This window comes from Pelophylax lessonae (assembly GCF_965119305.1).
Source record: "Pelophylax lessonae genome assembly, chromosome: 7".
Taxonomy (NCBI): Eukaryota; Metazoa; Chordata; class Amphibia; order Anura; family Ranidae; genus Pelophylax; species Pelophylax lessonae.
Window position 1 is genome coordinate 207998379 of NC_138774.1, and position 25998 is coordinate 208024376.

The 25998-nt window shown below is 41.4% G+C and overlaps 1 protein-coding gene and 1 pseudogene across 2 annotated transcripts in view; both read left to right on the forward strand.

The window, feature by feature from the left end:
• The window catches only part of PQBP1 (polyglutamine binding protein 1), a 408542-nt gene that overhangs the window by 286203 nt on the left and 96341 nt on the right, over positions 1-25998 (forward strand). The window lies entirely within an intron of this gene.
• Positions 21575-25998, forward strand: part of LOC309559348 — a 37704-nt pseudogene continuing 33280 nt past the window's right edge. Inside the window, exon 1 of the transcript XR_014226206.1 lies at positions 21575-21846. The product of XR_014226206.1 is annotated as an uncharacterized misc_RNA (transcript). The remainder of the gene's footprint in view (positions 21847-25998) is intronic.

The following is a 25998-nucleotide window of genomic DNA, read 5'->3' on the forward strand; positions in this document are numbered from 1 at the left end:
TGGTGGTATTTGATCACCTGTGCGATTTTTATTTTTTGCGCTATAAACCAAAAAAAAAACAACAATTCTGAAAAAAAGAAAAAAAACAATATTTTTTACTTTCTGCTATATAACATTCCCAAAAAAAGAAAAAATGTAAAAATCTAATTTTTTTTCATCCTTTTAGGCCAATTTGTGTTCTGCTACATATTTTTAGTAAAAAAAAAAATCCCAAAAGTGTATTTTGTTTGGTTTGCGCAAAAGTTACAAACTAGGGGAAAGATTTATGTCATTTTTATTTATTTATTTATTTTTTACTAGTAATGGCGGCGATCTGCGATTTTTAGTGGTACTGCAACATTGCGTCGGACAGATCGGACTCCTAACTGACATTTTTGACACTTTTGGGGGGACCAGTGACATTACTACTACTAAAAATATGCACTGTTACTGTAATAATGACACTGGCAGGGAAGGGGTTAACCTAGGGGCGATCAAAGGGTTAAATGTGAGCCTAGGGGGTGTTTTCTAACTGTGAGGGGGATTGGCTTGTACAATTAATACAGAGACCTGTGTTCCTAAATAGGAGGATCACAGTCGCTCTGTGTTCATTCTAGAGAGAACAACGGTCTATAACAGCAAACCCCCGTTCTCTCTTCACGGGGAGCAATCGCGGCCGCCGTCCCCGTGGATCGGCTTCCCCGTGGGCGAGTGGACGCGCACGTGCGCTCCCCCAGGAACGCTCCTGCCGGGTGCCGTACAGGTACGGCGATTCGCGGGAACCTGCCGACTTGCATATAGGCGGCGGCTGGTCGGCAAGTGGTTAAAGGAAACTGAAAAATAACAGATCTGGATTGATCACCAGGTGAAAATAAAGGGAATAAAGCCTAGAAAAGAAAACAAATGCAGCCACCACATCTAAGAACTGGTAAGCTGCAATACATTACATACTTGTTTTTGGGTTTAGTTACACTTTAAACCTGCTGGGATGACCTGACCATCCCGGGAACGAAGGTCCTCTGAGCATTCCATAAACTTGCTGGCCAAGTTACAAGCAGAGATGTATAGTAACGAAGTAGAACTACTTAAGTACTGTACTTAAGTACCGAAATGCGGTATCTGTACTTTCCTAGAGTAGAATTTTTTTCTCCTACTTCTACTTTTACTTCACTACATTTTTTCGATGATTTCGATACTTCTACTCAAGTATTTTTTTTTTGTGCTGCATAGTTACTCGTTACTTTTAAAAAAATTACCACTGCCAGAACAGTAGATGGCAGGTTGCATAAAGCTCAAAAAAATGTGTATAATGTCATTTGTAAATCAGCGCATAGGAAAATAAAGGCTGTGTATAATAAAAGCTACCAAATCTTTCCAATAAAAAGAAAATATGAAACAAACAAATAAATGGTGCTACAGCGCTTAAAGTGCATCAAGAAACTACTAACAAACACAGGTTAATCATTTGAATAAATCATTTGAAATAATAAAAAACAATATGATGTTCATACTTTTGACTTCTTTCTTTAATAACTACATAACGCAGTACTTGTACTTCTACTTTCAGTACTTGAGTAGAATTTTTTTTTTATAACTACTGGTACTTTTTACTTTTAGTACTTAAGTAGCAAATTTTTTGAAAAAACTACTTGCAATACTTAAGTAAAAAAAATGTTGAATACTTTAGTACTTCTACTTAAGTAACTTTTTCTGCGAGCACTTCCACTTCTACTCAAGTCACTTTTTGATCGAGCACTTGTACTTTTACTCAAGTAGAAATTTTGAGTACTTTATACAAGTCTGGTTACAAGTTTACTTTAGTTGCGAAGTTTAGGGAAGAGAGTGTGTATTGCTTTACCTGGGGGGGCGGTAATAGCTGAAAGAGGGTCTGTACCCTATCTGATCACTTATTATTCCTGACAATGGATACTGTAATAGAAGTTTACTTTTGACTAGGAATTTCTGAAATGAAGTCTCCATCTTGTTCCTTTGTATAAAATGTTTAGACAGATGACAAAGGTCAAACTATTGTTGTGAAAAGCGTCTCTAGCCATTGAAGATATGTACTCTTGTCTGGAAACCAAGGTCAGGCTTCTAGCAATGTTTGATCTAATGTTTTCTGTAATATAATAGGAACAATTGCTGATATGTTTTCTTAGGGAAGAGTATACAAGTACATAAACACGTCTAATACCATGCAATTGTCCTATTGTCTTCAAAGGGTGGCTTACAAGCACTGCTTGATGAAACAAATGTCTTTTGTATGATCACCTCCAGAAGACTTACCTTCTTCCTTTTTTGTTTTTAGCACTGGGAAACTTTAACTGGTAATACAGCTTTCTTTTGGTGGTATTTGTTCACCACTGGGTTTTTTATTCTGTATTATATAAATGAAAAAAGACCAAACATTTAAAAAAAAATATATATATATTTTTACTTTCTGCTATAACACACATCCAATAAAAATCAAACAAATATCACATTTCTTTATAAATTGTGGCCAAAATGTATTCTAAAAGATTAGAAAGATGATCCCCACACCGGTAGTTGATCTGAAAAAATCGTCATCTTTATTCAGGACCCACAGAACACAACTGCTGATAAGATCAGTTGACGTGTTTCAGCCTATAAGGCCTTAGTCATAACTACATTTAGACACAAACTTTGAAATATATAGTCACTCTACATATCACAGGCTCCACCCATTCATTGTCCCAATTAATTGCAGACAATTAGCAAAAAATAGAATCAGTTGTAGTATATACTAAGGAAACCCATGTATGTGCCACTTCATATCCACAAACTACACAATGATAGTATACAGAGATAAAAATTAAAAAAAAAAAAAAAATGAAAATAATTAGGAAAAGTTATAAAGAGACCAAGAGGGAAGAGAGACAGAATCTGCTACACATCTTTGTTAAAATAAAAAATCCCAAAGGGTGTACATTGATTCCTTTGTGTGAAAGTTATAGCATCTACAAACTGTGGTATATATATATATATATATATATATATATATATTCACTGGATTTTTTTTTCTACTGATAGCGGTAATCCACGACTTATGATATGATGGGACTGCGAGTGTGGCGGACAATCTGACACTAATGCTGGTCATACACTATACGAAAAATCTTTCAAACTCATTTTTAAAAAACAAACACTCGGCCGTGAGAGCAGACGATCGTGCCGTCATGTAATGACCGAATTTTGATCGATAAATCATTCAATGGACATAAATGACTTTTGTATAACCACCTCAGCTCCAGAAGACTTCTTCATGAAGATCCTCTTCATTTTTTCACTTTTTAGCACTGGGCAACTTAAACTGATAATACAGCTTTCTTTTGGTGGTATTTGTTCACCACTGGGTTTTTTTATTCTGTATTATATAAACGAAAAAAAGACCAAACATTTTAAAAAAAAAAAACAATATTTTTTTTACTTTCTGCTATAACATACATCCAATAAAAATTTAAAAATATCACATTTATTTATAAATTGTGGCCAAAATGTATTCTGCTACACGTGTAGAAAGATGATCCCCACACCGGTAGTTGCTCTTAAAAAATCTTCATCTTCATTCAGGACCCACAGAACACAACTGCTGATAAGATCAGTTGACACGTTTCAGCCTATAAGGCCTTAGTCATAACTACATTTAGACACAAACTTTGAAATATGTAGTGACTCTACATATCAAAGGCTCCATCCATTCATTGTCCCAATTAATTGCAGACAATTAGCAAAAAATATAATCAGTTGTAGTATATACTAAGGAAACCCAAGTATGTGCCACTTAATATCCACAAACTACACAATGATAGTATACATAGATAAAAATGAAAAAAAAAAAAAACAATGAAAATAATTAAGAAAAATTATAAACCAAGAGGGAAGAGAGATAGATTCTGCTACACATCTTTGGTGAAAAGAAAAATCCCAATAAAGTGTATATTGATTTCTTCGTGTGAAAGTTATAGCATCTACAAACTGTGGTATGTATACATATATATATACAGTATATATATATATATATATATTGTGACAGGAAGTCAGCTAAATCTGGGAATGTAGTCACAGGAAGAAGATACATTTCCACCTGATTGAGAAGTCCATTAATTAATTTAGGGTGTTGGCTACAGAGCTAGCCAGCAGGAAGTTGAAAGGCCTTCACCTGTTCAGAATGAGGGAGTTAAGGCTCTATAATTTGTTCAGAGAAATTCCTGTTGTTTGCTGCCTCCAGAAGCTGCATCCTGAAGCCATGTGGGCTGGGAGCAGGAGGACAGTCAGCGTGTGCCTCCCGACAGGATGTGTGGGCCTGGGAGAAGACCCCCCGGAGTGATGTGTGCCCGGGACGGTAACCAAGGGTGAATACGTCTCAAAGGTGAGAAGACGAACTGTTGATGTGAAAGAAACAAAAGGACTATTGAGTGTCCGCTGTAAGGACAAGGAAGTCTGCCCGACGGTAGGTTGGAGACAGACACTTAGGCAGGTTCCAGTTGTGAGAAGGTAGCCGCCCACAGAGGCAAGGATTTATTTTCTGTTTTATTTTATTTTGGATGTTTTGCTGCATACAGCCTGGTGAAGAAAACACCATTTAATAAACCACACTGTTTGTTTGCAAGCACTTGTCGGCTACCTCTCTGGGAAAACGCACCCCCCAAGGGGTCATCCACACCCGCCACCGAGCTAATCCCTCACATATGGTGGAGGATGCGGGCATAAGCAGAGATCCCTGCAAGGAAGTGCAAATGTTTGATGAACTTTGTCTGGTGCATGAGATTGCACAATCTATGTGTGCAGGAGAGAAGATCCTGACAGAAAAAAAAAAAAAGTGTTTTAAAGAGACAGCGGTCTCAAAATTTTTTGATGAACTTTGTTGTGTCTGGTGCAAGTGACTGCACAAACTGTGTGCGCAGGAAAAGAGATCCTGCAAGAGAGAGAAAAACTACATGTGTTGAAGAGACAGTGGTCTGAAAATTGTTTGCTGGACTGTGAAAAATTTGTTTGTGGAGTTATTGAAGATGGGGCGATCCAAACGCCTGAAAAATGCAAAGATAGATGAAATGAGAGACCGGATTCTATGGATGGAGGGGATGTTGCCGTCTGAACCAGCCCCATCCATGCCTAAAGAGAGTCTACTAAAGAGGAAGGTTGTTGTCCCTAGCAACACTGATGAAACGTGTGCTCAGATGAAAAGTAAACTCAAAATGGAGGAGATGTTGAAACATCTGATTATATCAAATGCAGCTCAACAGCAAGCAAATGCAGCTCAACAGCAGGCAAATGCGGATTTTCAGCAGAGCTTTGCAGCTCAACAAAAGGCTCATCAAGAGAGCATGGCAGGCTGGAAACAGAGACGCCAGCAGCCAATGGAGGCCATCGGTATGGAGGAAACCGAGTATGTGTGCAGGGCTGAGTTGGATGCCTTGCAACGGAAAATGGAAGAAAAGGAACAAGCCTTGGAATTGCTTAAAATGGAGCATAGAAACTTGCAGGAAATGAATGAACTACTTAAGTCTCATGTGTTACAGTGGGAAGAATCCACTGCTCTTCTTTTGGTCGAGTTGCAAAAACGCAGAGAGACTATAATGGAGAAAGATACCATCCTCATGGAAAAGGAAAGTGAAATTCAGACTTTGCAGAAGCAAAGTATGGCTGATATGTTGGAGTTGCGTAATCAGCTGGAAAAAAGTCTTCAGTCTTTGGGAGCTACAAAAATAGACCTGCAGGAGTCGCAGGAACAGAATGTTGCTCTGAAAGCGACATTGTCTCTCAGCGACAAAGAGAAAAGTGAAAGAGAGGCTAAATTACTGAGTACTGTGTATGAGCTCACTACTTTGAGCAATGTGGTAAATGAATGGCGTGCGGACTGTGAAAGTTGGAAAGGGGAAGCCCAACGTGTCCAGCAGCAGTTAAAGGAGAAAGAAGCCTGTGTGGCAGAATTACATTCTTATTCCCAGATGCTAGCCAATGAGGTGAAGGCTCTTATGCAGGGAAAAGGAGATTGTGAACATAAGAGGGAAAAAGTAGAGGCACAGCTTCTGGAATCGCAAGTCAAGGTGTCAGAAGGTGACCGATTGTGTGCTAAGCTGTCAGAGAAGGCAAACCGACTGCAGGTTGAGTTGGACAATGTTACAAATCAGCTTTCTCAAGCAGACAGAAAATCTAGAGAAATTGCGGAAGATTTTTCTATCTTGGAATCGCAGCTGCAAGACACGCAGGAACTCTTACAGGAAGAGAGGTGTCAAAGGCTGAGTTTTAGCACAAAGCTCAAACAAATGGAAGATGAGAAAAATGGCTTCCTGGAACAATTAAAAGAGGAGGCGGAAGCAAAGAAAAACCTATCAGAGCAAGTCGCAACATTGCAAGCTCAGATAGCGGATATGAAAAAACGCATGGAAGAAAGCGTTGGTTCTTTACAGTGTGTTGAAGATGTGAAAAAGAAGTTTGATCAGATGCTTGGTGAAGAGAAGACTGTGTCTGCAAAATATGCAGAAGAACGCGCACGTGCAGAAACGGAGGTGCGTGATAACGAGAGCAAAGCCCTGTTCTTGGCTCGCTCTTTGGAGGAAGCTCTAGAGTGTAAGGCTGAACTAGAAAGTGTTAAACAGCTGCGTACAGAAATGGAAGAATTGGTCAGCTCCAAGGATGATGTTGTGAAAAGCGTTCAGGAGCTAGAAAAGTCTAAGCGAGCCTTAGAACAGCAAGTAGAAGAGATGAAGATTCCGTTGCAGGAACTGGAAGAGGAATTCCAGGCAACAGAGGATCTGTCCCAAAGAGGGGATAGTGTGCCTGATGCAGTTTTTAAAAGGATCAGTGTTTTGGGGTCTGTCCTGAGTGAGCCTCAGAAATGTGACGACATGTGGCTTGAATCACCCCTTTGGAATAAACCGTTCCTTCAAAAACTTCAAGCATTGGAAAATGTATCATTAGAGCTTCAGCAAACAAAGGAGCTGAGTAAGAAATGTGGTGATTTCTCAGTTCAGGCTGAAAACCTAGTGGAGAAAACTAAGGCTGTTGGTGAAAACGTGAAGCAAATGAATAAGTGCCTTTCAGGGAGTGTTTCCAAAATGGAACTGGTGAAAGACGGGTGGCAGAAGTTTGATCGTGATCTTGAGATGCATTCCATGTGGAATTCAGATAGAGAAAAAGAACTAGGTGACCTTGAGCGGTCAAATAGTTCAGCAGAAAGTGCATTGAAGAAACCTGTAAAAGAATGTGTTGCAGTTCCATGCTTCTTCACTGATGCAGAGAGGAGGTCTATAATGGATACCACCCAGATCGCTGGGTTCAACTGTGTTGTTGCCTTTGACCCCTATGTTGGTGGAAGGAAAGTTGATGATGTTCTGGTTGGCTTCTTCTGTGAAGAGTTTGGCAAGAAATATAAACTGAATATCAAATCAAATAGTAGGCCTTTACTGCGACTCGCTCAGGAGGGCGAAAAGTTTAAGAAGTTGATGAGTGCAAATGCTTCAGATCTGCCTATGAATATGAAATGTTTGGTGAATGATATTGATATCTCTGGGAAAAGGAACAGGGGTCACTTTGAAGAAATGTGTGACAGCCTGTTGTCTCAATTGGAAAATCCTCTGCACAGCATCTTAGAGCAAGCAAAGCTCAAGAAGGAAGATCATTCCCTTTTACAACAAAAAGTCAATGATTGTGTACAGATGTATGGAGAGGCAACTCAAGTCACAGAGGGATGTCAAGAGTCCCTACTTGGAACAAAGCTTAGTGAAGCAAAGGTTCTCAAAGTTTTGTGGAAAACATTTATGGATTGCAGAGAGAGGCGTCTTAAGAATGTTGAAGACATTAAGACTAGCCCAATTGAGTTGCCTATGGATCACGGTCCTCCATGGTGGATTGGACAGACGGTTATGAGGGACAAGCTGTCTGACATTTATGAGAAAGCTGTCAATGAAGATGACAGAAACGAGAAGGAGCGAAATGATGCCAAAAATGCAGTTGAAGAATGTGTATATGAGATGAGAGACAAACTGTGTGGCATTTATGAGAAATCCGTCAATGAAGATGACAAAACAGTTTCATCCGGAAGCTTGAGGATAATAGGAGGCTTATCAGTGAGTCAGCAGTGCTTGACACATGCGTGCCTGGAAATATGTGTCCCAACCCTAGGGTTGAAACAAGAGGGGGGGGGTATGTGACAGGAAGTCAGCTAAATCTGGGAATGTAGTCACAGGAAGAAGATACATTTCCACCTGATTGAGAAGTCCATTAATTAATTTAGGGTGTTGGCTACAGAGCTAGCCAGCAGGAAGTTGAAAGGCCTTCACCTGTTCAGAATGAGGGAGTTAAGGCTCTATAATTTGTTCAGAGAAATTCCTGTTGTTTGCTGCCTCCAGAAGCTGCATCCTGAAGCCATGTGGGCTGGGAGCAGGAGGACAGTCAGCGTGTGCCTCCCGACAGGATGTGTGGGCCTGGGAGAAGACCCCCCGGAGTGATGTGTGCCCGGGACGGTAACCAAGGGTGAATACGTCTCAAAGGTGAGAAGACGAACTGTTGATGTGAAAGAAACAAAAGGACTATTGAGTGTCCGCTGTAAGGACAAGGAAGTCTGCCCGACGGTAGGTTGGAGACAGACACTTAGGCAGGTTCCAGTTGTGAGAAGGTAGCCGCCCACAGAGGCAAGGATTTATTTTCTGTTTTATTTTATTTTGGATGTTTTGCTGCATACAGCCTGGTGAAGAAAACACCATTTAATAAACCACACTGTTTGTTTGCAAGCACTTGTCGGCTACCTCTCTGGGAAAACGCACCCCCCAAGGGGTCATCCACACCCGCCACCGAGCTAATCCCTCACAATATATATATATATATATATATATATATATATATATATATATATATATATATATATACACTGGATATATTTTTTTCTACTAATGGCAGTAATCCGTGACTTATAATGGGACTGCAACTGTGGCGGACAATCTGACACTAATGCTGGCCATACACTATACGAAAAATCGTTCAAACTCATTTTTGAAAAACAAACACTCGCCGTGAGAGCAGACGATCGTGCCGTCATGACCGAATTTTGATTGATAAATCGTTCAGTGGATATAAATGAATCATTTTGTCACATATGCCTAGTGCAAACAGTTTGCAACACATTGCATACTGGCTCATTATGAAATACTAACGACAAATGAAGCCCCCACAATGCCGCACACGACATGTTCGGCCGTCCTGCTTCCTGGTTCGCATCCTCCGGCCATCTGATTGGCCAGAGGCGCGATTACGTCACTCCCGCGCATGCGTGTGGGAGCCGCCGTTCACGGCACTGGGCTCTAAAGGAACTGCACAGGTGGTGTACAAGTAGGTACAAGTTCAAAGAGAGGATTTACAACCTCTTGAAGGCGAGTTTACACTATAACTTTTGCACAAACCAATCAATATACACTTTTTGGGATTTTTTTTTACCAAAAATATATAGCAGAATACAAATTGGCCTAAACTGATAAAGAAATTTTTTTTTTTTATTTTTTTTTTTAGTTGATGTGTTTTATAGCAGAACATTTTTTTTTTTTTTCAAAATTGTCTGGCTTTTTTTGTTTATAGCGAAAAAAATAAAAACCGCAGAGCTAATCAAATACCACCAAAAGAAAGCTCTGTTTGTGGGAAAAAAGGGACATCAATTTTATTTGGGTACAGCGTTGCACGACCGCGCAATTGTCAGTTAAAGCCGCATTGCAAAAAAAAGGCCTGGTCATTAAGGGGGTAAAACCTTCCAGGGTTGAAGTGGTTAAAGAATAACTAAAGGCAAAACTTTTTTTTTTTTTTTTTTAGTTTTTGATAGAGTCCAGAGGGATTAGAACACCTGTCAGTTTGTCTGTGAAGATTTACCCTCTCTATTTGTCCTGTTTACCATTATCATTGAAAGTAAAAGAGAAACCTTCATTTTGGGTTGTCCCCAGAAAAGTAATAGTGGAGAAATCTTCCAATGGGGACATTTATAGTGACCTGGGGGTCCCCAAGGAATTTCCTCTAATTTGCAAGGACTTCCTCTCACTTCCTGTTTGGCTATGGGAGAGGAAGTGAAGGGAAATCTCCACAATGGGACACAGATGGCGAAAAAAAAATCTTACACTATCCAAAAGGAAAAAAAACATTTTTGCTTATAGTTCTACTTTAAGCCTATTTCACACAATGAGAATATCGGACCAATGATCATCCATTTTTTTTTTTTTGCATGCTAGTCTCATATTGAAAACCAATAGGTTACTGAGGCTACTTTCACGCGGTCCGCTGTCCGGTGCGAACCGTTCTTTGCTCAGCGGGGATCGATCCGCAGATCCCCGCTAAGCAAGCGGATGACAGCTCCGTCTCAGCACTGTGTGGAGAGGGAGGTGTCAGAGCTCTGCTGCTCTCTATGGGGGAATCGGATGAGAACGGACCGCCTGTCCATTCTCATCCGATCCTAGGGCTGCACGATATTGAAAAAAAATCACATTGTGATATTTTTTTCCCAACTATATATATTGCGATATTTTTTTGCGGCGGATCCTCTTCGTCGTGCAGTTTTAGTAGTGTAGAGTTACTACAGCGTGCCCCCATTCAATGCAGAGTTACTACAGTGTGCCCCCATTTGATGCATAGTTACTACAGCATGCCCCCATTCAGTGCATTGACCAGCGTGCCCCCCATCAATGCAGTGACCAGCGTGCCCCCCATCAATGCAGTGACCAGCGTGCCCCCCATCAGTGCAATGACCAGCGTGCCGTGTCCCCTTCAATGCAGTGACCAGCGTGCCCCCCATCAATGCAGTGACCAGCATGCCCCCCATCAATGCAGTGACCAGCATGCCCCCCATCAATGCAGTGACCAGCATGCCCCCCATCAATGCAGTGACCAGCATGCCCCCCATCAATGTAGTGACCAGCATGCCCCCCATCAATGTAGTGACCAGCATACCCCCCCCATCAATGTAGTGACCAGCATGCCGTGCCCCCTTCAATGCAGAGAGACTTACCTAAGGTAGAAGAACACAGCCTGACATCTCTCCCACATGTTCACTCTGCCCCGCAGCTAGTTCTCTTGACTGAGCGGTGAGCGCGGCACAGCGAACCAATCACGTTGTGAGTAGCGGCACAGCGAACCAATCAGGTGTGCAGGCACGTGTGATTGGTTAGCTGTACAGCTGCTCACGGCGCGCTGCTCACCGCTCAGTCAGGAGAACTAGGCTAGCTGCAGGCAGGCAGACTTGAACGTGTGGGACGGATGTCGGGCTGTGTTCTGCTACAACCACTATGAGTCCTCCCGAGTGCCGACTTCTCCCTACCTAATGCCTATGCCTTACTATCGTATCTTCGGCGATGTGACTATCGCCCACGCCGGCAGCACGATAGTCGATATCACATCGACTATCGTTCAGCCCTATCCGATCCCATCCGATCCGATTCCCTGGACGGATGGAAAATAGGGTTTCCATCTGTCCGGATCTCATGGACAGGATCGGATGCGGGTGGCAGCGGGTGGCAGCGGACATGTCTCTGCTGACATCCGCTGCCCCATAGGGATGCATGGAGGATCCGATCAGATCCGCCTAAAAAACTGACAGGCGGATCGGATCGTTCGTGTGAAAGGGGCCTAAAGTTACAAAAACTCTTGTAAACCAGAATACAACTTTGGAAGTGATGTATTGTATTATTTTGTTTTGTATTGTTTTGTTTTCGAGCATGCGTGGTCACACAATTTCTTTTCATACAAAACCTCTACTAATTTCCCAAAAATCATTTGTTCTGTTATCTTAAAATTAGAAAAATGTACAATTAGAAAAATTTCTGTGCTTGTCCCTTTGGATATTTTCGCATGAACTGTTGCGATGGCTCTCAAAAGCTGTGTACTAATGATCAGATTATCGGATAATTGCTCCAAAAGTGTTTTTTTTTTTTTTTTTAGTCTGGTATTCTTATCGTGTGTTCTTAAAAGGAACATTTCAGACAGCAAATAGGAATCTTCCAGCCCTTTCCATCCGGAACTATAGCAAAGTTTTACCTAGAGCTCCTCCTTAGGTCTTGGCATCACATACCTAGAACAGATTGGGCTTCTTGATGATGACATCAGATTTCCCATGTGCATCAAGCTGTTCAAAAAATAGCAATCATGATATATTGATGGATTTTTTTTGTGCACCACTGACTGGGAAAATCATGAATTAGGTGGATGAGTTGATAATGCACTTTATATCTACAGAGCTCTTTGTATGTCTCGTCACCTACATTTGTCACTGTGGTGCGGCTATTTAGACGTAACCCAACTTGGGGGTCTCCTTGTAAACGGAGCGGGGCAGCTGTGCTGAGATGACTGCCGTTCATCAAGCTGCATTCTCGTTACACAGATAACATCAGCATCCAAGTCAATTCATTAAAGAAGATCATTTTCTCACGTTTCCAAGATCCAATTAACACCGCCATAAGTGCCAACAAGGAAATGCCTTTCATGGGAGGTTGGTACGTGTCGGAAGTGTTGTACAGGGCTCACGGTGTGGCAGTTGTATGTAAGAATAACCCAAAATCAACATGCGTTTATGTGTGTGTCACTGACGTTTTTGTCAGATACTTTGACATCCACAGACAATCCTCTTTATTATCAATGACTTACCATAGCCTTGGGGGTGGCATTAACACAAAGGATTAAACCTGCTTAAATTTAGCATAATTTACCTGCAGTGAAAGTGTGAGGCTAATGTTTTAAACAGCCTAATAAATTAAATACAGGCCTTTAGTAGAAAGACTTATTTTGGCGACCAGCCATTAACCACTTCTGGACCGGAAGAATTTGCCCCCTTAATAACCAGGTCCTATTTCGCGATTCGGCACTGCATTACTTTAATGGAAAATTGTGCGGTCGTGCAACGCTGTACCCAAAATAAAATTGATGTCCTTTTTTTCTCACAAATAGAGCTTTCTTTTGGTGACATTTGATCATCTGTGAGATTTTTAATTTTTGCGCTATACATTCTGCAATTCTGAAAAAAAAAAAACAATATTTTTTACATTTTGCTATATAACATTCCCCCCAAAAATAATTTAAAAATCAAAATTTTTTAACATTTTAGGCCAATTTGTTTTCTGCTACATATTTTTGGTAAAAAAAAAAAAAAAAAATCACGATAAGCATATTTTGATTATTGGTTGGACTATTTTCACCACCCACATTTATCACCAATCTGAACACCATTGAAGAGGATATATCCTCTCTGCATTTTGGACTCTTGGATCATATTTATTTATTTACACTTTGTATTTATTTATTTATTCATTTGTACACATAAATATTGTTGTTCTTTGGTCTTTGAACCAAAGTCACTTGCACCAATTTTGGTATATATTCCTTTAACCCTTTGTTTGGTTATTTTATACCACTATTTATTTGTCATCAATTGAAAGTACAGTAGAATTCAAAAGCGCAACCATTTTATTTATTTAAGCATATTTTGATTGGTTTTAGAATTTATGTCATTTTTATTGTTTGTTTTTTTTTTTTTTTTTACTAGTAATGTCGGCGATCTGCGATTTTTTTTGCAGGACTGCGACATTGCGGCGGACAGATCGGACCCCTGACTGACATTTTTTACACTTTTGGGGGGACCAGTGACATTACTACAGTAATCAGTGCTAAAAATATGCACTGTTACTGTAATAATGACACTGGCAGGGAATGAGTTAACACAGTAAGTGATCAAGGGGTTAAATGTGTACCTAGGGGTGTGTTTCTAACAGTATGGGGGCGTGGCTTGTGAAATTATTATAGAGACCTGTGATCCTATATAGTAGGAACACAGGGGCTCTGTGATCATTCCAGAGAGAAGAACGGTCAGCTGTGTTTACAACAGCTGACCGTTTTTCTCTCTCAGCGGGGAGCGATCGCGGGTGTCAGGCGGCAATCAGTGCCACCTGCCCCGAGCATCGGAGTCCCCACTGATGAGTGGGGGCAGGAGTGCGTCGCTGGTGGCACGTGCTCGCCCCCTAGCTGCAGGCGTGTGACCGACGTATACCTACAGTCCGGAAGCAGTTAAAATTGCGCACACTCATGGAATGGTGACAAACTACGGATTCTTAAAAATCTCCATAGGGACGCTTTAAAATTTTTTACAGGTTATCAGTTTAGAGTTACAGAGGGGGTCTTACCCTAGAATTATTGCTTTCACTGTAACGTTTACGATAATACCTCACATGTGTGGTTTGTGTGGTTGTTTACATATGCAGGCATAACTTACATATGCGTTCGCTTCTGTGGGTGAGCACGGAAGGATGGGGTGCTTTCTTTTTTTTTTTTGTTATTTATTTTAATGTTATTTTTTTATTTTTACACTGTCCCTTTATTTTTTCTTTATCACTTTTATTGCTGTCACAAGGAATTTACACATCCCTGTGACAGCAATAGGCAAGTGACAGGCAATCTTTATGGAGGGATTGGGGGTCTATAAGACCCCAAACCACTCCTCTGCACTTGAAAGATTTCAAAATGGCAAGATCAGCATTTTTGAATACTTTTGATTTTTAAAAACTGGTGCCATTGGTTCTCCAGTAAACTGGAAGCGATGTCTTAATGTTGCCTCAGGGTTACCATAGCCGAGACCCGATCAAAGCCGATTCCAGCTTTGTTTAGGTTTCCGGAGACATGCTCGCTGGTTGTTAAGGTTTCCTTTAGAGCCCTGAAGAGTGGCGGAAGGCGGCGGGGGGGGGGGGGGGTTGGAGTCCCCTTTCACTGCTTGTAATAACAGCCCAGCAGCCAAGCTGCTTAACCACATCAGTTATTACAAGAAAGCCGACCACCAGCTCCAAAAAACGGTTCTGGGGTGATGCCTGTAGCTGCATTCCGGTACAACCACTTGAAGCAAAATGATGTACAGGTATGTGATTTACGGGCAAGTGGCTATTTTCAGCACTGCCTTATGCTTTACTATTCCTCTCTGTCAATGCAGGTCTATTCTGCTCAAGCAGATTAAAAACAATAAAATTAATTGAGTAAACAGATTTTTTTCTCAGTAGTTAGTAGCAGGGATTCAGTGGCTGATGTACATGTACCTAGTAGAAGGAAAATCCACGTCCCGGTGGGATGTGTGACGTCTATCAAAAGGAGCCGGTCCAGGAGGCGGGACTTCATATGACATGCTGCCGCCAGCTAATTAATTTAAACCCATGCTGTGTCACAGCGGGAGATCCCCGCTCTGGGTTTGGCGGCTCTCCTCTGGCGGCTCTCCTCTTTTTAATCCCCATGCACTGATCAGGCTGCACTGATGGACACTGGTGAGGCTGCATTGATGGTCACTGGTGAGGCTGCATCATTGATGGGCACTGGTGAGCCTGCATTGATGGGCACTGATAAGGCGGCACTGGTGGGCACTGATGAAGAGGCACTGATGAGGTTTCACTGATAGGTGGTACTGATGGTCACTGATAGGTGACACTGATAAGGAGACACTGATGGGCACTGATTGGCAGCACTGATGGTAGTTGCCCTGGTAATTAGGACACTGATAACCAGTGCCCTGATTATCAGTGTAGATGTCCCTTTCACACAAGCTGGTTACAGGCTCTCCTTTCCTTTCCCTTCTCTCCGCTGTCAGCTTGAGGAAAGGAATGCTGATAACTGGCTTCCGTGTACATCGTAATCTGCTGTGATTGGACACAGCTGATCATGTAATAAAGGGCTGCTGTGAATGTTCCTTTACCACGATCTGTGGGCTACGCGATCATATGACACCCTTCCATAACTGGCCTACCGCGCTGTAGCCATCATTCGGCTATAGCACAGTCCAAAAGTGGTTAAAGCAGTTCTCCAGGTATGATCTTAATTACATAGCTACATTGGTCCTGCTTGGCACAACTTGGGTATGCATATTTCATGCTGGAGGAACTGATGAAGTAGTAGTAGTTGGCGCTACTACAGTGATCGCTGTTATAGGTCAGGCCCAGTGTCGAGTAGCTGCCCTACTGCATACTGACCACAGGAAGGTACTTGCTTAGCACTCTAGCCAATTATCGATTGCCTTGTATTTTTTGAATGAATACAAACGGGTTGATTTACTAAAACTAAAGAGTGCAAAATCTAGTGCAGCTCTGCATAGAAACCAATCAGCTTTCAGTTTTTTTAGTCAAAGCTTAATTAAACAAGCTGATGTTAAAAGCGGATTGGCTTTAACTAGTTTTTTGTAAATCCACCCCAAGGTGTTCTCTGATTGAATGAGGTGGAGATCATGATGTCACCGCTCATACTCTCCACCTCCAATAATCAGAGAAAGCCTTGTATTCATAAAAAAAAAAAAAAGCAAGGTAATCTGTGAATGCTTACGGTGGTCTGTATGCAGTAAGAAAGCTAGTTGGCACAAGACATGGCATATAATGGCCATCACTGTAGTAGCACTGACTGCTGGTAATTAAAGCAAACCTTCATCCTAAACCTAATGTTCTCATGCCCTGCCTCCTATCCCTTTTCTTTCTTTAAATTGGATATTTTTAATTATTTATTTTACACATCTATAGCTCAGGCCTGCCTATGGGGGCAAAGCCTAAATGGAGGGCCTACATGACTGGGTTTGTCAGTCTAGGCTCAGCAGTAGAGGACAGGGTGGGTCAGGATGTGGCCCGGTTGGTCTTTTGATGGGAGGTGGTGCTCAGGGCATCAGTTGCAAGGGGACAGCGTAGGGAAAAAATTCTCCCTCCAGCCCGCAGTTGTTTTTTCTTTGGTTCATGGTTACGGGGTGTCTCATTTTTTCATAGGGTGGGGGCCAGTTTTTTGTCATAGCAGCAGGCAGAGGTCGATGGGTTTTGAAGGCAGGGGATGCTTACGTTCTTTGGAGAATGATGGGTTGGGCCCATCTTTGGTATGGGTGTACATGCCCTGTTAAGTGTCAGAAGTGACAGGTGATTCATTATTTGGCTGTATCGGCTGGTGTGTTGTTAAACAATTGTCCCAATAGCCGGTATAGTTGTGGCTGGGGGCTGTAGAGATTCGAGTGGGTGCCAGATACAGCCGGTTGGTCATTCAAAGGGTGCCTTCAAAATCCTAAGACCTAGGGGAAGTGCAGATAGTACATCAGGCTGTTAGTTATGATATGTTTTTTGAAGAATGTATTTTTGATGTAATTTTATGTAACTAAGAGATTTCATGGTTAAATTATGGTTGTTTAATGAAAAAACTGCTATGGCCATTTAAACCCAATGTTGAGTTGTGTGGCCTGAGTCATTACATTGGGGGGGTAAAGAGGGAAGAACATGTGGTGTCCTTGAGGGAGTGTCATGGCAGTCGTAACATGGGTAATACCCCAGTTATGTACAGCAAGACAGCACTTTTGCATCTCTTGCCTAGGCAAGAATGACATCTGGGACCCCTCCGCTCCCTTCCAGGACTCTGTACATGCACACATGTCCCACAGGGTTTTAGATCTTGACATTCCTGTGGCCAAACTGTGCACGGATTTCCTCCTAAATTTGCGCACTAGTGTGGTTTCCCTGTGCATGTGCAAGGACAGTTACACAAAGTCCTTCCCTGTCCGTGCACACACATAGGAAATATCCTGCATGTGCAGATGGTGGAAGGTCCATACCAGGACCCAGTGGCGACACAGGGTGGGGGTGCAAAGCAAACTGAAGTTCCTAGGCCTAAAGCCGGATACACACTATACAACTTTTGTTGTACGATTTCCTTTAGATTTACCTTCAACTATGTAATGCAAGGGCCTGCCTGATTGCCTACAAATTTAAAGTGTTTAGTTTTGACCTCATATTATATGGTTTGGTAAATCTAAAGGAAAAAATCTAATGAAAATTGTATAGTGTGTATCCAGCTTAACCCTGATCTGACAGTACAGTGATGTGCACAATTCCAATGTCTGACCTGAGTTTGGAACAGTCAGACCTAGAGAAGAAGAAATCAGATTGGTCATTATAGGCTCTTGCTCTTGATATAATGTTCTTTTAATAAATATGCAGCTAGTTTCACACACATATGAGATGTGTTTATTTATTCCGCCTACATTATTATAAAATCTAGAAGAGGCAGTTAGTGACAAAGAGATGAGACTCCACGTTCTCCTCTGCATTTTCTCTATTTGAAGATGACCCCTATTGTGTCCTTGCAGATGTGTGTGCATTGACCGCGAGTACGTCCCTCGAACCGTCCTTTTCCCAGGAGAAATACCTCGCTAGGAAATTTGCTTTACTCTGCTTCTGCTAATTTACGCTCTGCCAGGTTGCACTTTTTCTAAATTCCCTTTTGTCAACTTCTAATTCAGACAAAGGAAGGAGAGGGACAATAAGGAACACGGAAAATTAATCTATGTACTTGGTGTACGGAAAAAGTGGCAGAACGGGGAAGACACAATGTTTTAAGAATTATTGGAAAGTTCTAAAAGTTCAAGCCTAATTATACACCAATTTCTTTTTTTTTTTTCAGTTTTGGATAGACAGGAGAAGAGTTACAAATATTATTTTTATTTTCCTATGTGACCCAACTAATAGGATTCTCCCTCACTTCCTGTCTCTGTGATGATAATACAAGAAAAGTTGTCACCAGGACAAAAGATTTAAACTTTCTCCACTTTGTTAAAAATACGTTTTTGTTTCTTGTCTGTATACCCATTGGAAAAATTTCCCATCGTGTCTTACCCTGACAGGAAGTTAAAAAAGAACTAAAAAGGTAAAACTTATTTTTTCATTTTGGAGAGAGCAAGGGAGGCCTACAAACTAGGGTTGCCACCTTAAACTAGGACACACATTAATGACACAGGCTCTGTGGCTGGTTAAGGTGGTACCGCTGACCGCCCACCGCAAATATAATGCAGCAGGCTGGCTCGGCTGCGCGAATCGCCGTACCTGTACGGCGATCCACGGGAGAAATCCTGGGGGCGCGCGCCCTATTACCCAGCGGGGAAGCTGACTCACGGGGCCGGCAGCCGCGATTGCCGCCGGGCACCCGCTATCGCTCCCTGTGGAGAGAGAACAGCGGTTGTAAACCCACCAGACCGTTGTTCTCTCAGGAATCAGCACAGAGAGCCCGTGATCCTCCTATTTAGGATCACAGGTCTCTGTGTTTATTCCACAAGCCCACCCCCTCACAGTTAGAAAACACCCCCTAGGCATACACTTAACCCCCTTTCCTGCCAGTCTCATTAGTTCAGTAACAGTGCATATTTTTAGCACTGATTACTGTAGTAATGTCACTGGTCCCCCCAAAACTGTCAAAAATGGCAATAAATAAAATAAATAAATACATATAAATAATAAATAATAATATTTATTATTAATAATAATAATAATAATATATTAATAATTAATATTAATAATAATATAAATTAATAATTTATATATAATATTTTATTATATAATTTATAATAATATATTTTATATTTATAATTTTATAATAATAATTATTATAATAATAATTATATAATTTATAATAATATATTTTATAATTTTATATTTTATAATAATTTATAATTTTATAATAATAATTATTATAATAATAATTATAATAATTAAATAATAATAATAATAAAAAATAATTGTATAATAATTTTATAATTTTATTTTATATTTTAAATATAATTTAATAATAATATATAATTATTATATATAAATATAATATTTATATTTTATAATTTATAAAAAATATTAATAATAATAATTAATAATAAATAAATCAATAAATAAAAATGACATAAATCTTTCCCTTAGTTTGTAGACGCCATGACTTTTGCACAAACTAATTAAAATACGCTGATTGGGATTTTTTTTTTTCCAAAAATATGTAGCTGAATACAAATTGGCCTAAAATGATGAAAAAATTTGATGTTTACTCTTTTTTGGGGGAATGTCATATAGCAGAATGTGAAAAATATTGTTTTTTTTTTTTTTTTTAGAATCGTCGCTTTTTTTTTTTCTGTTTATAGCGCAAAAAATAAAAATTGCACAGGTGATCAAATACCACCAAAAGAAAGCTCTATTTGTGGGAAAAAAGGACATAAATTTTATTTGGGTACAGCGTTGCTCGATTGCGCAATTGTCAGTTAAAGCAACGCAGTGCCGTTTCGCAAAAAATGGCCTGGTCATTAAGGGGGCAAAACCTTCTGGTCAGAAGTGGTTAATGAATTAGAAAAAAAAAAACACATTTTATACCACAATTGTTTTTTTTTTTTTTAGTAAAATGTGAAATATGATGTTATGTAAATAGATACCTTACATCATGCTTAAAACCTTCCGGGCTGAAGTGGTTAAAGGCCAAGCAGCCTAAGTTTATGGTTTTCGTCCCATAAGACAAAGTTTTATTTAATGAATAAATTACAAATATGTTAAAATAGAATATTATTATTATAATATTGTTATTATAAAAAAATACATTAAAATAACACTAAGAATTAAAATAATTTTTTTTTAAATGTGCAAAAAGCACGAGACGTCCATATCACCGTGCTTTTAAAGGTCCCAAATACTAATGATGTTGTGTTAATCGGTGCACAGCCCAATGATGGCTGGTAAATGTCATACCTTCCGAATATGAAGAAGTGGGAGTGAGCAATAAGAAGACACAGCAGATTGGGACATACAGTATTGGGATTGGGACATACAGTATTGGGATTGGGACATACAGTAAGTGGGATTGAGACATACAGTATTGGGATTGGGACATAAAGTATTGGGATTAGGACATACAGTATTGGGATTGAGACATACAGTATTAGGATTGAGACATACAGTATTGGGATTAGGACATACAGTATTGGGATTGAGACATACAGTATTGGGATTGGGACATACAGTATTGGGATTGGGACATAAAGTATTGGGATTAGGACATACAGTATTGGGATTGAGACATACAGTATTAGGATTGAGACATACAGTATTGGGATTAGGACATACAGCATTGGGATTGGGACATACAGTATTGGGATTGGGACATACGGTATTGGGATTAGGACATACAGTATTGGGATTGAGACATACAGTATTGGGATTGAGACATACAGTATTAGGATTGGGACATACAGTATTGGGATTAGGATATACAGTATTGGGATTGAGACATACAGTATTGGGATTGGGACATACAGTATTGGGATTGAGACATACAGTATTGGGATTGGGACATAAAGTATTGGGATTGAGACATACAGTATTGGGATTGGGACATACAGTATTGGGATTGGGACATACAGTATTGGGATTGGGACATACAGCATTGGGATTGAGACATACAGTATTGGGATTGGGACATACAGTATTGGGATTGGAACATACAGTATTGGGATTGAGTCATACAGTATTGGGATTGGGACATACAGTATTGGGATTGGAACATACAGTATTGGGATTGAGTCATACAGTATTGGGATTGGGACATACAGTATTGGGATTGGGACATACAGTATTGGGATTGGGACATACAGTATTGGGATTGAGACATACAGTATTGGGATTGGAACATACAGTATTGGGATTGAGTCATACAGTATTGGGATTGGGACATACAGTAAGTGGTCTTGATGAGAGTGGGAAAAGGACAGGTGAAAAGCGTGCGGTGGAAGGTGAATGCCACTGATGGGGGTGTCAGGTGTGGGATGAGCAAACATAGCGATACAGTGAGAGGCAGAATATGTTTCTCCTCCTTCCCTCCCACCCTGCTGGCATTTCTCATACAGGGCACTAGAGACCCCCCACTGCTTTTTTCTCCATCGCTCCCCACTCTCCGCTATCACACATGGCACCCAGCCCTCCTCCCCCTCACTCACACTTCCCAGATGGATTACAGCCTCATAGGCTCTGACAAGAAGATCTCCTCTCTTTGCTCTCATCTTGCACCGTATCCCATGGGCTGGAGGCTGCCGGGCTGGTAAGTGAGCGCAAATAGGGTTGCCACCTCATCCCTTTAAACCAGGACACATATTGATTACACAGGTTCTGAGGCTAATATAATGCACATAAGGCACCAAGTGAGTTTTATTACCACCTTGTGTTAATTAATATGTGTCCTGGTTTAAAGGGATGAGGTGGCAACCCAAAGCGCAAACCTCCCCTTATTAATAAAACTCTTGGTTCAGGAGAATCTAGAAGATGGCCTCAGGCAAGGAAAGGGTTAAAGCACAAGTGGCGGAGAGGAATTTGCATTGAGATCTACTATGGGGTTAATAGACGCTGCTAAGCAGGGGAAAGTGCTAATGAGAGATTGGGCACCTCTGGGAGGCAGAGAGCGGAGAAATCTATGGCAGAGGAAGAGTTAAGCCAGCTGTCCAAGATTGTGGAGGAATAAAAGAAAGATTTGAATGAGCAAACGCAGTGGGAGAGTTTGCTGAGCTGCATGTCTGGGGTAGTGGAAGGGTTAACAGTGGAGTGCAAGCCTGTGGCAGAAAAAAGGGTGCGAAAGTCGGTGCCAGCAGATACATTCGGTGTAAGAGAGAGTCCACTTTAAAAAGAGAAACCCTTTTTCAGGATGCTCAATGGCCGCCGCCTGCCTTTTATTTTATTTTTCTCTTTGCGCACGGTCAGTGTTCCCCCATGCCCCCCGGCTGCGTACCCTGAGATTGTCTTTTAATCCTGTAATTATCACTTTGCCAGGGTCTCAACTCCACCTCCCGACACTTGTTGGACTTCTGCCTGACCTCTGTGTGCAGTCTGAACACCTCCTACGCCTAACTAAAAATATGAAATGTATTCCTAGTGGCAGGACCAGGGACCTCACTCCGGGGAAGGACTGCTGGAAACTTCATCACTTGTCATTTCTTTATGGTTAGCCTTGGCACAGAAAACTACCATCTGATTCCAACCCATTGTGGACTAGGGGCCAGTATTCTAAATCTGTGTTCATGGTAGGGTTGCCACCTCCATCCCTTTAATCCAGGACACATATTACACAGGTTCTGAGGCTGATATAACGCACATAAGGCACCAAGTGAGTTTAATTTAAGGTGACCAGATTTAAAAAATGAAATACGGGGACATTTTTTTTTATTGGCAAATGGCACAGGACAGCTTAATACTGTACACAGAGCGTTGGGCACAGGACTGCATAATACACAGAGCGCTAGGCACAGGACTGCATAATACACAGTGCTGGGCACAGGACTGCATAATACACAGAGCGCTGGGCACAGGACTGCTTAATACACAGAGCACTGGGCACAAGACTGCATAATACACAGAGTGCTGGGCACAGGACTGCTTAATACACAGAGCGCTGGGCACAGGACTGCTTAATACACAGAGCTGGGCACAGGACTGCATAATACACAGAGAACTAGGCACAGGACTGCATAATACACAGAGCGCTGGGCACAGGACTGCATAATACACAGAGCGCTGGGCACAGGACTGCTTAATTCACAGAGCGCTGGGCACAGGACTGCTTAATACACAGAGTGCTGGGCACAGGACTGCATAATACACAGAGCGCTGGGCACAGGACTGCTTAATACACAGAGCGCTGGGCACAGGACTGCTTAATACACAGAGCGCTGGGCACAGGACTGCATAATACACAGAGCGCTGGGCACAGGACTGCTTAATACACAGAGCGCTGGGCACAGGACTGCTTAATACTCAGAGCACTGGGCACAAGACTGCATATTACACAAAGCGCTGGGCACAGGACTACTTAATACACAGTGCTGCGCACAGGACTGCTTAATACACAGAGCACTGGGCACAGGACTGCTTAATACACAGAGCGCTGGGCACAGGACTGCATAATACACAGAACACTGGGCACAGGACTGTTTAATACACAGAGCGCTGGGCACAGGACTACTTAATACACAGAGTGCTGGGCACAGGACTGCTTAATACACAGAGTGCTGGGCACAGGACTGCATAATACACAGAGTACTGGGCACAGGACTGCATAATACACAGAGCGCTGGGCCTGGGACTGCTTAATACACAGAGCGCTGGGCACAGGACTGCATAATACGCAGAGTGCTGAGCACAGGACTGTATAATACACAGAGCGCTGGGCACAGGACTGCATAATACTCAGAGCGCTGGGCACAGGACTGAATAACACACAGAGCGCTGGGCACAGAACTGCATAATACACAGAGACATCGACATCCGAGCCACCAGGCTGTTCCTCAGCCAGCATGGGGTGCCCTGTCTACGTTATTCTGGCCCTGAATCCGGGGACAAAACCAGGGACAGACTTTATCCGGGGACAGTGACCTCAGTCTGGGGACTATCCCTGGAAACCAGGGACATTTGGTCACCCTAGTTTAATTACCACCTTAATCAACCACAGAACCTGTGTAATTAATGTGTGTCCTGGTTTAAAGGGATGAGGTGGCAATCCTAGATCATGGGCTACTGAAAGTCGCCTGCTATTGATCTGGAAAATGTACCCAGCCGATTACTGCCAATAATGTGCTGGAAATGTACAGGATAAAGTCACCTGCCAAGAATCTGCTGGGGGGTCATTAATCCTATAAATATCTATTGCATAGTTGACAATTTTTAGTGAAAAATTCTGGGGGTTTTGCAAGTAGAGAACCACAACAGGCTAGATAACCTCCAAAGCTGGCCAGACGTGGTTGATTTTTTAATTGCAAACTATTTTTTTTTTTTTAAGTTTAATCTAAATAAATTTAATTGTGTTTTTCGGAAAATAAAACCCCCCAAAAGACGCACGCGAAAGGTTAAAATTGTACATTCTGGTTCTGTACAAGCCTATTGGTCACCCCACCCATAGTACAATTTCAGTACCGATTTAGAATACGCTCCAAATAAAACACGTGTGAGAAATTTTATATTTTAATTATTCACTTGTAAAAATGTATCTAAATTTTAAATTTCCAGCTGCATTGCAATTTCATTTTAAATGCGGATTCGTAAGAAATATGAAAAACTAGAGAATACATTTCACAAGGAGAAACCTTCAGAGGCGTTCCCTGGAAATCAGGGCAGGTGCGTTATTAAATGATGGCGGGTGTGTCAGTGACCGAACACTCGCTCTCAGTCTTATAGGAATATAGGTGCTACCCAAGGGCCGAGCTGCATGGCAGATTTAATTTATACTGCTAAAAATCGCATGGTGTCACATACAGCCCTATGCAGCATGGTGACTAGGAAATGATCGGGATTTGTTATACTAATGTCATGAGATCCTTCTACAAAATAAAGGAAACACCCACAAATATCAAAAGAGGTGCATGCAGTTATGCATAGGGTATGATCATGGTGTATGTGTGGTGAAATGCATTGCAGTTTATGGCTCATGTGGAAGAGTTAGGGTTAATAGTATTGGAGCTGTATTGACCAATGAAACTGAATATTCCAGATGTAGCTTTTCTAGTGTGGGATATAACGTGACAATTCAATGATGTGTCTGTCTCTATACTGCCATCCATATTGCTTATCCCACTTCTCTCCTTCTATTATTCACACCCCACATTTACTTTTATCTCCCCTCCTCTCTTCCTTTTATCACTCTCTCCTCTTATTTCTTTTCTTCAGCTTCCTTCCTCATCAGTCTCTCTCACCCTCTCTGTCTTTTATTTCTCTCACTCTCTTACCTCTTTCTCTCTTGCTATTTCCCTCTCCTCCCCTTCCTCATTCAGTCTTTCTCTCTGTCTCCTTCTCTGTTTTTATTTTATTTTCTCTTTACCCAATTCTCACTCTCCCTTATTCACTTTCTATCTCTCCCTTTTCACTCTCTCATTTTTTCTTTATCTCCTTCTCTCTTCCATTCAGTCTTTCTCTTCCCCCCCCTGCACCCATTTAGTCCCTCTACCATTCAGCATCTCTCTCTTTCCCTCTTCCATTTAGTATCTCTCTCTCTCCTTTTCTCTCTCATTTAGTGTCTCTCTCACTGACTCTCTCCTTCCCTCTCTAATTCAGTCTCTCTCCTTCCCTCTCTCATTCAGTCTCTCTTTCACCATCTCTGTCCTTCCCTCTTCCATTCAGTCTCCCTCTTTCATTCAGTTTCTCTCTCACTGACTCTCTCCTTCCCTCTCTAATTCAGTCTCTCTCCTTCCCTCTCTCATTCAGTCTCTCTTTC